General features: G+C 35.9%; 1 pseudogene; it reads right to left on the reverse strand.

Moving 5' to 3' along the window:
- Window positions 1–94: 94 nt before the first annotated feature.
- Window positions 95–13,023, reverse strand: LOC133726867 (VIN3-like protein 2; annotated as a pseudogene).
- Window positions 13,024–15,731: the final 2,708 nt, after the last annotated feature.

The raw sequence follows: 15,731 nt of genomic DNA on the forward strand, positions 1-15,731 counted from the left end.
CAAAAGCTGATCAGTGTTGAAATGAAAGTTTAATCCAAAGCTTAGCTAGTCCAAAGTCCCAATTCTTGCGGTGAATGGTTCATCCAGAAGACTCTTTTGAGGCTTAAAAATGTACAATTTGGCTATTTGCGCTCATGCAAACACAAGGGCATTCTTGCAACTCCTACGGAAATTTGGCTTCTTCAGTACCAGTTTGGCCTCGACTCTCCAAAAAGGAAGCTTGCGAGAGGGCCTATTGCTCATAAAATCATACACAAGAAGCTGGTCATTTTTTATATGTGGTCATTTTTTCGGTGACCACAACATTTTTCTCTGTTGGTACTACAAAAGCCCTCTTAGGAGCCTCTCTGTTAAGCCTGAGCCAGACGAAGTATCTTCCCAAGATCACAAACTTTAAATTTGGAATAAGGCACAACTGCTGTCGTAGTTTCAGACTCCCTCGTGGCACCAGAATTTGCCTCAATGACGGGATTCGAAAGAGATTCCTGCAGACCGGTGAATCCGGGTTTTTGTGAGTTATCTCAACACTCTTGGTGAAACACTTTCCCTAAGGGTGACCCAAATCACCAGCCTCAGTATCAGATATTATCCTAAATGTATACTCTGTGCAAGGCTGCAAATTGGAGATCAAAATTCTTCTCTGAGATCTTGAAAAGGTACAATTAGGCTCTTTTGTGTGTGATTCTTCTCCGCTCTTATAATACTAGAGCTTGTAGCCCTTGATGTCATCAGATGATGCATTAGACAGTCCGATCATTATAATCACAACAGATGAAGGTGTTACTTCCTCCAAGAGAAACATGCAGGCAGCTGGAAGTGAACCATTGCAAAGGAAGGAAAAGAAACAGAAGCAATCATTCAGGTTTCCATGCATGATGATGATCAAAGAGCAAGTAAAAGGAGAACAATTTCCTACCTCTTCCTGGATCTGCACTAGAAACATTGGCCAACATTCATCCGCTTTCTCAATTGCAAGAGAGCAGAGTTTCAGCACATCACCAGCAATAGATAGTCTGCTGACTATCCCACGTACATTAATTGGACCTAGTTCTGTCTCGAGTTTAGCATTGGCTTCCTTCACAATATCATGAAGTTATTTAAACCTTGAAGTTCCATCCAGAAGCCTATAACTCAAGCATATCTTGTCCCAGAGTACAACACGTTGAGCATCCTTTGCTATGAGTAGCTGCTTCTTCCAAATTCTGTCAGTATTGATGGAATCACATCAGTCTTATCAGCCTAAGGCTAGAAACTTTAGCAAAACACAGATTCACAAGCTACAGTTGCTTGCTTTCTTGTTATATTTGGTAATGTAAAATAGTAACTATGTTTTGCAAAAGGCACCTCTTTACAGAGGGGAAAGAAATGTTGTTTTCTTAAAAAAAAAAGATTGACAAATTGACAAAGACATTATCATACACTACAAACATGAGCAAAAGAGATTTACTAAATCAGAAAAAAAAAAAAAAAGAGATTTACTAAATCAGAATAGCAAAAAGAAATTAGAAGTGATTTATGAGATGCCTGACTATAGCACACTCAGAGCTTCAACCAACTAGTCAAAGTGATAGCTTGTCAAAGTCAGGACTACTGCTTCAACCTACACTCACATATGCAAGAGAATTACCTACCCAAGTATCCCAGAAACTTTACCGCATAAGCACAACAATAACTACAATTGCCCAAGATCAAAAATTCCCACCTTCTCTTAAAAAAAAAAAAAAAAAAAAAAAAAACAACTCCCACCTTTTCACGCGCAGTTATTGTGACAAGATAACCCACAGGAGTTCTCTCACCAGATTCAGATGTACATACTAACCAAAGACTTGGGTCCTTGCTGTCATTAAACAAATGACAAATACAGCAGAAGCATCTCTTGCAGAATGTGTTGTATATGGATAGAACAGCTCTACAAGAATCTCCAAAATCAGAAGCCGGTGACGGATGGGATTTTCCCCCTTTCTGGATTGCTTTTTAGAAGGATGATTATTTGGACTAGAAGAAGCTTTTTTTGACTCCTGCTTTTTGTTTCTCTTGTTAGTAGTCTTCAAAAGTTCGGCCATCTTGTTTTTTGAGGAAGCCAACTTTTTCTTGTCCTTGTCAATGCATGTCCGAAAAAGTTCCTTCTTTGGGACCAGATTTCAGAAACTGTTAAAGGAGCTCTGGACTTCTTGAAGCATCATCTGAATGCCCATTCTTCTCCGGAGTGCTTTGCACACTGGAAGAGAGGCTGAACTCCAGAAACTGGAAAGAGGAAAGAAAATGACAAAAGAAAATGATGAAGTGAAGGAAAGGATATTAAAGCACCATTATAGTAGAAGTCTACAACCCAGAAATTAGAAAGGCAAAAAAAAAAAAAAAAATTGACAATGCTTGTAAGAAACTCAGATAGGTTTTATAACAAGAGAGACAAAAGGGGCATTTCAGTTCAATGGTGAGGCGCAACCCAATCAAATTCTGCTTTATCCTTCTTCCTACCTTGAATGCCTACTATATTTATTTGCACATAAACTAAATCCTTTTTGTCGGAACATTCCAATGGTCTAAATTGATGCATGCTTGTATCTCTTTATATTTCTGACAAGATCTAACATCCTACATCTCGTGGGTTGCCACCTTCCTAATCAGTTTACTCTACAACCTATCAGCAGCACTTCCATGATTCCATCTACAATAATATAAGTCAAAGATCATCTACATCTTGTCTGAAGATCTAGTCCCACTAGACAGCAGTAGAGCTCTATGCGCCTATCTGGAAAGTCCGCTCTATGCGCCTATCTGGAAAGTCCAACCTGAACCTGTCCTTCCTCAGGAACTCTTAACAAAGAACGAAAGAAAGAAAAAATATTCAACAGGTACGCTATTCAGGGTTGTCAGATCTACATAAAGACAGAGGTCCCAGACCACAAGATCTGAAAATTTTCAAAATGAATTTTCTTGATTCTCAGAATTTAAGTTAATAATATGAAGTATTTTATATCCCAGAAGAAATAACTGCAGTTACAAGATTGATAGAATGAAATTGGCTCATGTATTATCCTGTTTGTAATATTTTGATACTTTGAATAAATAGAAAAAGAAAATGAAGCTCGATGACCAACACTAGCAGAACAGAGGGTGCACTTGATCCTAGGGGGGCAGAAATATATACTAATACATGAAGAATGAGAGAAGTTCTAACCTGATGTAAGCTGAAATAATACTATAAAACAATGCAACATTTGTGATTCCAAAACCATATATAATGCAAAGATCAGATCATCCTGAATCCCAGAAAGCTGTACAACTTTCCTGAAGAAACAGAAAGAAAGATCAATCAACAGATACAGGGCAGCGTTAGAGACTCATGGAAGACGGGACCAAGTCAAGGTAGTATCACCGTTAGGTTTTGTAGAAAACAATAAATATATACTAAACAAAACCACAAATCAATTGGGCCAGCCCAAACTGGATGCGACCCCCAAAAGTCCAAATTCTAATTTTTACTTCACAATAACAAGTTACTCTAAATTTTTGGAGGACAGTGCTTATATAATCTACCTCTATGGTCAAAATCTCTATGAATCAGAAGTTTCAGATAAGACATTTCTTATATGAGTCGATCCAAAATATGAAATTTTTAATGATTACCCTTTTGTACTAGCAGTTAACCACCCTTTCCTAATTTGGAAGATATTAAATTATCAGTTCCACTGAATAACAAATCTAATCTATGATACCTCCCATATTTGCGCAATAGTTGTCAATATTTTCACTGTCTTCCACATAGAGTAGAATATGAGCAAACAAAACTCCAGATTCGGCAAATAAAGGCAGCCTGCACACATTTTCTTTTACAAACTACCTTACTTCAGGAGCAATCGGACTGAAACAATTTTCTAGTAAGATTTGTTGTGCATAACAAAAATTTGATGACCTACCTTGTTTTGTGTAGACATTCAAAGCAAGTACAGTAAAGGGTTCAAAGGATGATGATGAAAATTTTTATCTTGTAAACAGAAAGACAATTGAAGATTTACCAATGCAATCCTACTTGAGTTCAAAAAACATAAATTTTTTGCATATGACAAGAAAAACAAAACAAAAGAAAAGAACTTGACAAGAGTCCAAGCGTCTGGTCACTCAAGGATACTTGGGATAGTGACGGTTCTGACAACAACATAACAAATCATTCTACTTTCTACTGATGAAATGTCAGCTACAGATACCAAACATCAGGTAACAACCGCATAGTACGTAGGAGCATAAAAATGTGATACCAAAAGAAAATAGAATGCATACCAAAGATAAAAAGATCAAACCTTTAGCCAGAAACTTATCTTCTGAATCGATACAATGCAATAATAATTAAACCCCTCCCTGCAACAACCAATCCATATCTTAAACCATTACATTATGAAAATCATACACATAATAATTTATCGAATCATACTAGTACTTCATAAACTCAGCTAAATAAGCCAAGAAACCACACATAGTAACAAATTCCTCAAAGTTTTAACCGAATGAGAGCTCCCTTTTCTCCTTATTCTTTCTAAACAAGCCATTTAGCCCCATGCAACTAGAAACTAAGCATATATTCACAGAAGCCGGAAAATTTCGAAACTAAAAAACACAAGACAATATATAAAAATCACTGTAGCAAGCTGACCACATTGTATGTACAGATTGTGTGAATCAAACAATCAAAAGCGTTTTCACATAACTTTGACAGTGATGATTTCCGATCAGAAAGATTTCCAGCAGACTGGAACGGAATTGTAGAGAAGGAAAAGTAGTGGAGGCTAAAGCTTAGAAAGCGAAAGCAGGAAAACGGATCTGCGGTGAAGAAGACTTCAAAAGATGAGGAGGAAGACGACGACGAATCTCAGAGGAGACGTACTATACCAGCTAACAATATTTTTTTTTTTTTTTTTTTTTTGGGGCTCACCGGAGACGAAGAACATTGGATTTTTGCAGAGAGAGAGAGAGAGAGAGAGAGAGAGAGAGGCTCGTGCTTCGTGGAGAAGCTGGCTGACTGGGACTTTAAAAGAAAAAGCCGGTGCTTCTTGAAAAAACAGGCTGGGTAGTGGGTTGTCATTTACCAAACACTAATATGTGCTTTGCTTATAAGCCCAGGAGGTTAAAAGCTATACCAAACGCAGCCCTAGTCGTTGAGTGCTACTGTTTTTCATTTTAATATAAACTGTTTTTCCCTAGTAAATAGGCAGATATCTATCATCCTGCCATTCCAGAAAGTCCACATAAACCTAGCTAATTACGGTAAATAATGACTTAATCTCCAATGATTCCAACACATAATTTTGGACGCTAAGAAGTAAAACTCAAATTCTGGGCTGACAGTAATCACAAAACTTATAATTCTGACATAGGAGTGATAATTGATTACGGGAAAATTTGACTCTCTCCTAGTTTAAGGTTTCAAAATCACCATAATTTGATATCAGACCAACCAACTATAAGGCCATCTCCGGTAAGGTAGTAAGAGGGAGCTATATTGGGGTCATGACTATAATTTAGCCCCCATAAATATTGTTCTTTATTCATGAACAAGTGAACCATCTCCAAGAAGGGAGGGCTAAATTTTAGCATTTTCAATTATTTTATGATTTTACATTATGTTTTTTAATTTTTATAATTTTATTTTATTTTAATAATATTTTAATTTAGACTAAAATTAATTTATGAGGAAAAAATTAATTTTTAAGATGTATATTTGGATGAGGTATTTATGCGGTATTGTTAATAACATTTTCGGATAAGTTTTTTAAGTCCCACGTGCCACTTCGAAAGCAAATATGTAGATTTCCGATTAGATATAGTGTCGACGTGGCAAGATTAATTATTACAGAGTCTTATCAAATTTGCCGATAGGAATTTTGAATGCCACGTTCGTGTTGTGATCAACTCTCTAAATTTCCGATTAGATTTTATGCATACGTTTAACGTTTTTACTTTGGGCCGCGAACGACGCGTCGTTTGATGGCGTCACCCTGGCGAGTAAAAGGTTGTGGGAATTTCATTATGTGATAGTGATTTGAGTATGGTTATGACTTGTGAGGGCTGTAGCTTTAGTCCAAGAAGAAAAAACGAGGTGTGCTTGTGACTTATTATGCCGAATGACCAATCTTGGATGAGTTGTTAAAGTTGATTTGTTTTTTTATGCCTAATGGCTTAACATTAAGGTTAAGCCTTGAGGCATGAACTGAGAGCCCTAGACTCAATGACCGGACCCGCGGCAATTCGCTTCCTCCATGTTTGGTTTTAGTCACGGTTATCATTTGGTGTTGATTCCGTTTAAGAAGGATTTGAGCATTTTGCTAAAATGCATATACATGCATCTTCATAAATTCCTTATTATGGCTCTTATTTGGGCATTTTGCTAAGAATGCCTATTACTTAGCGTATGAAGCCACCATCACATATTACTTCAATGCATAAGTTCGAGTTAAGAAACCGTTGAGTGTCGTCTCATAACTTTGAAGATTGTAATAAATTGATTCCTTCTAAACGCTAATGAGAGAGTTTGCATGTGTGGTCCTTTGGTCTCCATCCAGCCACTGTTTTAATAGAACTTCTCATTTACAGTGTTGGACAAAATATCAAGTTTGAATCTTTTTTTTTTCAATTATCACAATAAAAAATAACAAGTAATCATCGATCCATGAGTTATGTAATGCAACTTCATAATCTACAAAGTTAGTGAGCCTTAAAAAATTTGTTCTCTTACTTAAAGTTGTATTGAGGCCCAGTGAGAATTTGCTAGACACAGAATGACTTGACAGAAAGACAGAACATTTTCTATCAAAAAAAAAAGAACACAGAACATTTCGAACTCCAACAAGATTAGGCTAGTTAACCACATTGACATATAACAAGATTAAGCTACTAATTGGGAGGTTAGTATAGAGGTGCCTTTTGCACAACATAGTTACTATATAAAGAGAAAGCAAGCAACCATGCAATCTATCAACATGTGAATGTGTTACTATATCAACCAATCTATCAACATAGTTACTATATAAAGAGAAAGAAAGCAACTGTAGCTTTTAAATCTGTCTTTTGCTGAGGATGATTGCTGCTTTAGCATGAATCTTTGCAGTCGTAGCACGAATCTCGGCGGTCATAGCACGAATCTCTGCGGTCCTAGAGCAGAGACCAGAACTGATCTGCGATCTCAGTGAAGTTTAGTCTTGTGAACTCACCATCCATTTGTCTCAAATTCTCAATGAGGTTCATAGCATGTAATCGGTCTGCTGTGTATTCAACTCCAATTATTGATTGTGATGGTTGTGGAACCTCTTGATGCTATGAACCTCATGAGTGTTAACCTGAAATTGGCCTGAGGCAGCCCTCCTCAAGTTATGGATTTCAGATAGTTCCATTGACTGCTATTGTTATTGTTACCATCCCTCAAAAGCTAGCATTTATTGATGTCGCAACGCATGTTTTCAAGGTTGAAGGTGCGTATATTTTTGCAACACACGCATCCGTTCCATTATTATTTCACATAGTTCTAAACTGACAAACTTGTGATTATTTCTTAAATAGTAATGAAAAGTTTACTTAGTCATGTTTATGCTGAGCTCATTTTAAGTTTTAGTACCCGCTTCCTTCAATTCATTAAACACTTGGCGCTTTTATGAAAATTAGGTTCCGGCAAATTTTTAAACAATACACATTTACAATACGCTTTTAAGAACCGGTGTTAATAATACACATTTATATCGGTATTTTTCTAAAACGATGTTAGTTAACTTTTTTACATCGTATGCAAGTTTGACCGATTTAAATTATGTGATGTCTATTAACATAATTCTAGTAGTGCATGCTCAAATTTCTCAAGCCGAAGTTTCTCAAACACTTCATCGAACTGTCGTTCCTCAAAGTTACGTTCCTCGAACTCTTCCTCAAACAGAAGTTCCTCAAACTTAGGGTCCTCGACTAGAAGACAAATTTCCTTGTGACAAGCTCCTTTCTTTCTTGAATTTGTTTCCGTAATTTTAGTTTTCGTGTCAATCTCAAGTTCCTTCACATCCTTGTACATTGATAGAGGCTTAACTGTTTCCGCGCCAACCTCTCTGCCCTAGAAAATTGCTCAGTACATCTGTCACCAGAGACTTCAGAGACTGATTGCCCTGCTACCATGTCAACTTTAGAGGAATCCATAGGCACAACTTTACATGCTAGAACCAAGGTATGCTGCTGATCAATCTCTATCTGCAAGCTCTTTAAATCATTTTCAATCTCCAAGAAAAGTCTAAGGAAGAGGCCTTGGAGATCAAAATCTAATTGAGAAAGCTTGTACTTGTAATTACTTTTGTACCTATTCCAATATTTGCGAACAAGCTGTGTAGATAGGCACAAATGGAGTTCCTTCAACAGTACTTCCTTTGATTGGAAGGCTTTGCCATGTGTAAATAGGAGTAACAACAATTGTTGCAGACACTATAGAGTTAGTTCCAGATCTGTATAAATCTTGCAACTGTTAGCATTTCCTTGTAGAGCATCGTAGAATGCACGAAATACATCCTGAATTCGTGATATCAGAAAAGGATCAGAGCAGCAGCTTCTTCTCTTACCGCAACAGCTTGCCCAATTGTATCACTTTGCTGATTGCTAACCTGAAGCTAGCTGATTTTTCCCTGGTCCATCCGGGTCATGGTCTAGTGACTTGGTCCAAATTGCAATATGTATAACAAGTATCTAAAGCTTTGAAGATCTTCTTCCGTTCTTGAAGCTTCCTTAAAAGTGTAACCATGACCTTCTCTATATTGTTTTCGGTTTCTTTATTTTGTAACTATAAAGAAAATTTCAATAGCGTTCTAGAATTTTTTTTTAAATGGATGTTTTAAAACTATGTGAGAATAAAGAGTATGTTTTGATGTTTAGTTTTCAATAACCTTGAAGCATGAAAACGTTTTAGAAATTTCCAGATTATAATTTGCGATTTCATGATATGTTGATAATTGTTTGTTGATTTTGTGCTTCAATCCCACCTTTTATATGTTTTGTGTTCTTTGGTTGCAAACTTAGAGTTATAAGCATATAATTGTTTCCAAATTAAGATTTGCTAGCGTTCTAGGTCTTAATTGCTTAGTGAAAAACCTATACTTCCTTAGGTAAATCAACAATGAGTTTTGTATGTTTGATTAGCATTCTAATTTATGTGTTTTGCTTAAATCAATCAAACTTCCATGAAACTTTATGCGTTAACTGTGTTTTGTTAGGGAATTGATCACTCACTAGCGATGCATGTTTAATAGGTTTAACTATTATGCGTTCATCTAGTTAAATAAATAAGGGAAGTAATAATTAAGAACTTTGTATGCGTTTATCTCTGTTCTTGATTGATTTCATCTCTGTACACCACACTGCAAAAAGTGGACCACCACTGGAAACAGAAATCGACTGAATGAAGCGCTTGATAAACAAAACTCAACTTAGAACTTGCATCTTCATTATGAAACATTGGAAAGATGTATTTGTAGCCAACAAAGTGGGAAAAATGGATATTGTAACTCCTTGAACAAAACAAATCTCAATTTTAGACTTGTGTAATATTTTCACCAAATGCATTTTAATTAGCATTTTCTAAGAGCGCAACTGCAATGCTAGTTGTGATTGGTGAAAAATAAAAATTTCATACTGCTGGAAAAAGATTGCTCAGTTTTGTGAGTCGAAAAAAGTTCAATAAATCAAAATAATAATGGAAATATTTGCAACACAAGAGGAAAACTTGGACAGACAAAATAGCAGTAAAACCCAAAGATCCATCACCTCAGCATTTTTGGTGCAGATAATATAATAATGATGATATCTCAAAGCCATACCGTGTTTCCATGTGAATCGTGGAGGTTTTACTTATATAACAGAAATTGATGCTTGACCAAGGCCTCTGTTAGTTAGCCGCATAGAGTTAATCTTCAATCATGCATAACTATAAAATAGGAAGCCCTCCAATTTCTAACAACCTAGTTAGGTAAATAACGTCTCAGCGGATCAATCTAGGCTAATTAAAACGCCACTAATACTTAGATACCAAAGCACCACCAAACAAAAGGCCAAGTTGAGTATTTCTCTTCTCTCTCAGAACAAAAGTAGAGCTCTGTTAACAAAGCTGAAATGTCCTAGAAAAAAACCATTTGTCTTGGTCCTCATTCAACTTTGACAAGAACCCCATACAATACGAAATGACTACCTTGGGAGTTTCAGGGATGATGTTCCAGTGTGTTTTTGAAGGAAGCCTATCAATGCAGGAAACAGAAATTGAGCGCAGGCCGTACCATAAAAACTGCAATTGTGCAATGCACAAGTCAAAAGGGACTGTTTGCTCCAATGGTTGTCAACAAAGGAACATTTCCTTCCCCAAGAAACAATTATGGACAGATGGTTCCTTGTGCATGTCAGCAGCAACTTCCAAAATCTCTTCTTCTCAGCATTCTCTTTTAGGAAACTCGTCCATGTCCAGAACTGGAAACAGGGAAAGTATGAATGAGTCTCATTCCTCGAGACATAGATGATAGATACAGACCACTTGTTACTACTATGGGTGAGTTAGAATAATAATGGTTAGAAACTGAGAAGCAATTTTAAATTTTCTGTTTCTCTTATTCTGGTGCCCCAGCACTTGCACTCAAGATCAATTAGTCTTGAGGAAATAGTGCTTGTGGGCCGGGCTAGTTTCTTGCAATGCCATTCATGTACTTTCTACTCTTCCTGTAGAGATAATACAACCAACGCCGCATACACAAACTTATACACCTGACATTCTTGACTGTCCACAGTTGCATTTCCTTTTCTTCCTCATTAATATAACTTCTTAACATCATTTCAGCAATATCACTGCATAACTGAGTCACTAGTTGAGCCAACTTTTCTTTTTTCTCCAAGGTCTAGCTTCCCATTGTTGTATACCAAGATCATCATTAATTAGTTTTACATAGAGCAACAAAAAAAAAAAAAGCATAAAAATTTCATAGGCTTAAAGTTTAAGTTCATGTGTATATGGACAAAATGTAGGCAGCAGTAGTTTCAAACTTTCAATATTGTAGTCAAAGCCAACGAGTTTCATTTTTATATTCTCCTAATAGTTTATTTTGATGAACAAGAATTACCAAGGACGTTAATTAGAAGAACATTGATAGATGCTGTAGCATTCTGCAGAAAGGTTAAAGTTAAGGAACCATGAGAATGTCCATTAAGAACACAATGATTCTTGTTGTGAAAATGCCAAAGTTAAATACCATATTTTATATCTGCCTAAATTGACTAGTACCTTGTATCTAAATAAGTAACAGTATGATCCTCACCAAAAACAAGAGGAGAGAGAAGGTTAGTTAAAAGGCGTTATTATGGAGAAGAGTGAAAACTATGCGAATCTATTTCTCTTTCAAGTATGGGACAAACTTGGGGAAGCTGAATATTTCAAGAAAAATAATTGCCTTGTTGAATAACTACCTTGACAAGACATCATGAGTATCTAAAAAGACCATAGCAAACTACAACAGAGTAATAAGCCAAGAACTAACATAATTCCTATTCAAAGTTACTTCTACAATTCCATGAAGAATTCAACCTAACTTGTAACAAGCCAAGCATAAAAGGATTTCCAGGCAATAGAAATATAATTCCGATTCCAAGGTCTTGTTTCCAAATAAATATAAACAAGCTCTTCATTATGTGCAAACAGGAGGAAACTTGTTTTGTCAAGATGGAGGTAATCCTAGAGGCAAAAGGAATTTAAACTTAATCAAGCAAAGGCAATGTTCGCATTAAATTAGTTAGTAACAAAGATTTGTTTTTGTGAAGCAGACGAGGTTAGTTAACTTCACTCAAAAACTTTGTGCAATGAGATCCAAAGCCGACAAAGCAACATTGTATTTCGATTTTAAAGAAGAATCCAATCCAAGTCTTAGGCTTACAAGAGTAAAATGAACTAGGAACACTTAGAAACAAAGCCGTAAACCAACAATAACATAACTATGAAATCACCTATCAAACAAGTTGGAAACATCAACAACACCAATCCAACAGTAGTTCATGCCATGCCAATCAGATAAAGTTTAAATCAAGGACCCATGAATGTGAACTGAGAGAAACAAAATAGTGGTTAAAAACTAAAGTTCATCATCTCAACACTAAAAAGAAGTACAAACAAATATAATAATGGGAGCACAAAACCATATTACGTTTTAACATGATTGATTGGGGGTGTCTTTTACTTGTATAACGAGAAATTGATGCTCAACCAGGACCTATGTTAGTTAGCTCCATAGAGTTAACCGCCAAGCATATATTATTATTGTGCAGCCCTTCTAACTACCCAGTTAGGTAAACAACGTCTTTGCGGATCAGTCTAAGCTATTACTAAAGCCTAAAACCCCACTAATACTAAGATATTTAAGCCAATTAAAGACAAAGCCAAAGCCTCAAAACAAGAAGCCAAGTCGACTAGCCTTTTCTCACCCCCCCCTTCCTCTGCAAAAACCAGAGAGCCATAGAAACAAATGTTTTTCTTAGTCTTCTCCACTTTGGCAAAAATCAGAACCGCAAACCGTACAAAAAAATCTCTTTGATTTCTCCCACACCCCATTTATCATACATAAAACCCTTCTCTATATAAATGATTCAGAAAACACTAAATTTCAACAGTCAAACACTCGACTCACACAATTAGTACACTGCTCACAGGGCTACAAAAACATCTACAATTATACAATACATTCTAAACAAAGAGGATAGAAGAGGATGACTACCTTTGGAGCTTCTGGTATGATGTTTCAGTGTGTGTTTGAAGGAAGCCTATCAATGCAGGACACAGAAATTGAGCGAATACCATACCATAAAAACTGCAATTGTACACTACACATGCAAGTCAAAGAGGGGTGCTTGTACCGATGCTTGTCCTCAACAAAGGAACATTTCCTTCCCCAAGAAACAATCATGAAGAGATGGCTCATTCTGCATGTCAGCAACAACTTCCAATTCCTCCACTCTTCCTCGCACCACATCCATGTCCATCGGAAATATAGAAAGTCTTAATGGTGTCCAATCCTTGTCTCACAGATGATAGATAGAGGTTTGATACAACTGCGGCTGAGTTAGAAGAAAAAGGTCAGGAACTGAGAAGCAATTTTGAATCATTCGTTTCTCTTATCCTGGAGCCCCAGCACTAGTCCTCAACATAAAAGTTAATTTTGAGAAACGGGTCCTTGTGAGCTAACTTCTTCTAGCTTCATCCATGTAAATTCTACTGAGTTTTCTGTAGAGATTATTGTCACATTACTTGAATACAACTGAAGCTTCAAACAGCAGACTTATACAACCTGAGAGTCTCTCTGTCTGAGTTCATAATTGCTCATGCCCTTCTCTTCCCCATTCTACTAATTCTTGGGTACATTCTACAAATTACTTAACAAACATCATTTCAGTACTAGCATTGTCATTAGTATTTGAACTGCAAGCAACTTTTTACAAGAGTAGATAGTCTTACATTGCACAACATCATATACACAACATATAAATAGAAACTTCATAAGCAATTTAAGACTTTTATGAACAAAATGCATGCAGCAATTGTTTAAAGCTTCCAACTCCCTTTTCTGTCTCCTCCTATTTTGCTTTTCTAAACACCTGGTGGTCTTCAACTGCGTAAAGACAGATATGCCCAACCGACATTGTGTTAAACACCAAGAAGAACCTGAAATTCTAGCAGAAAATGAAGGACAGAAGCGTCTTTTTGACCACTTTCACTGCCAAAAGACTCATATGCCCAGCAGCCATAGTTTGAAACACGAAGAGAAACGTGAAATTAGAAGAGAAAGGGAAGGGTAAAATTGCCTGTTCAACTCCTTATGTACAGTAATAACACCAACCAGCCAACCGGCCTTTCGTATATGGTACTAGAAAAAGTCCCTTGTCCATAACAATTTAGAATGTAAGGCTCTGTTGATGTGAATAAATAAGTTAAGTACAATTACAGATATATGGTTAAAGAAACTATTCCATTCTTAAGAAATCAAAAAAGAAAAGCCACCTCAGGTATCATCATATTCACATGTATAATATTCAGTTGTTCACTGCTTGGAAAAAAAAAAACAATCAAATGGTGCTCAAAATTGATATGTACGTCAATAAGTCAACAAATGTGAAATTGAAATCAGCACCAAGTATGATTGTTTAGCATTCAAATTTCGGAAATTATGAGTGTTCTTTGAAGAATCCCAAACAGCTTATTAATCTGTGAATTCTTCTTACCAACTTGAAGATCTCAGTTATCTGCAAGAGCAAGAGAAAGGTTGAATTAATACAGTGCTTTAATCTGTACATGTATACAGATAGTTGGGACTTTCATAGTGATATACTATGTTAGTTTAGTTAATCTGTACAAAATGCAAGTCTAGTTATCTGGAAATATATATTAACCTGCATTATGAAGTATATTCTATAACAATGCAAGTCTGATGACATTTGCTCATTTGTTTACTACACACAGAAGAAAATACAGAATGACTGCACTCATCCTCCGATTCCCAAATTTCCAGAAATACTGAACTGCATCCATGATGTGCAATAAATTGCTCCCCAGGAAACAAAGGACCAATAGCACTAACAATTCTGTCGAAACACTGATCCATCATATTTGTATTCAAAATCCAGCTGATATCAGAAAACTCTATTTTCAAATCACGCAACATGCAACTTCTCCAATTTTTTTAAATCTTTAATGTTACTTTAGATTTCTTAAAGAAGAAGATAATATATGCATAACTTTTTAATTAATCAAACTTTCTTTACTTACTGGCAGAGTGCATGTAATACCATCACAAATCATAAAACATAGAATTACAAATCCTCTTGAGTTGAAAAAGCTTTATCTTGAATTATAAATCAAGCATATATAGATCGAGGTATCAAAAAGGATGAAGAATCTTAAACAATGAAGGTAAAGCATGAGCATCTCCTCCGTTTTTGCATAGCTGACTTTCCATCATAACAGAAGCTCAAACAGTTCATATACGCAAATAACCAGTTGCCAATCACTATATCATCTTACATTATATCATTTATAAAAGTACCTTAGCATATATAGTAAGGTTACTATATCATGGAGTGGACTCATCTGATCCATGGACTATAAACATTAATAAAAGTACAACTTAATTGTTGTTGGTATTCCCCATAAACTTTCAATCTTCACATCGTTGTAAACTGATGACCAAGCATAGTGTTATTGATAAGCACGTGAGTAATCACAAAAGTGAAAGACAAAAAGACGATCATACTCGTTAATGTGTTCCAGGGTCTTCTCTTCAAACTCCCTTCCATCCTCTGATTGCAATCAAACTACTAACATATGATACAACTCCAGTCATTGAAATATAAGAAAACCTTCCCTCATTTCCTGTAACATGCGAAAGAAGAGATAGATATTGAGGCAAAAGATTTTGCATTCAGTGTGAATGACAGTAACTGTAGAGAAGTTCAACAACCTCTCATTGTTAATAAATAATCACAAATAAGGTTTCTTACATATCGCACCAGAACATTTTATATTACATTTTATGTAAGCATTTTCTGTATTTTTCAAAAGAAATATATTGCAAGACTCATGCTGCATATTTGGACAAAAGCTTAGCAATAAAGATCATACAACAGCTATACACAGTTGAACAATGAACTTCATAGTTATCCAATGACATCATCTTTGCGAAAACATGTAATGATAT

This window comes from Rosa rugosa, chromosome 1, assembly GCF_958449725.1.
Source record: "Rosa rugosa chromosome 1, drRosRugo1.1, whole genome shotgun sequence".
Lineage (NCBI taxonomy): Eukaryota > Viridiplantae > Streptophyta > Magnoliopsida > Rosales > Rosaceae > Rosa > Rosa rugosa.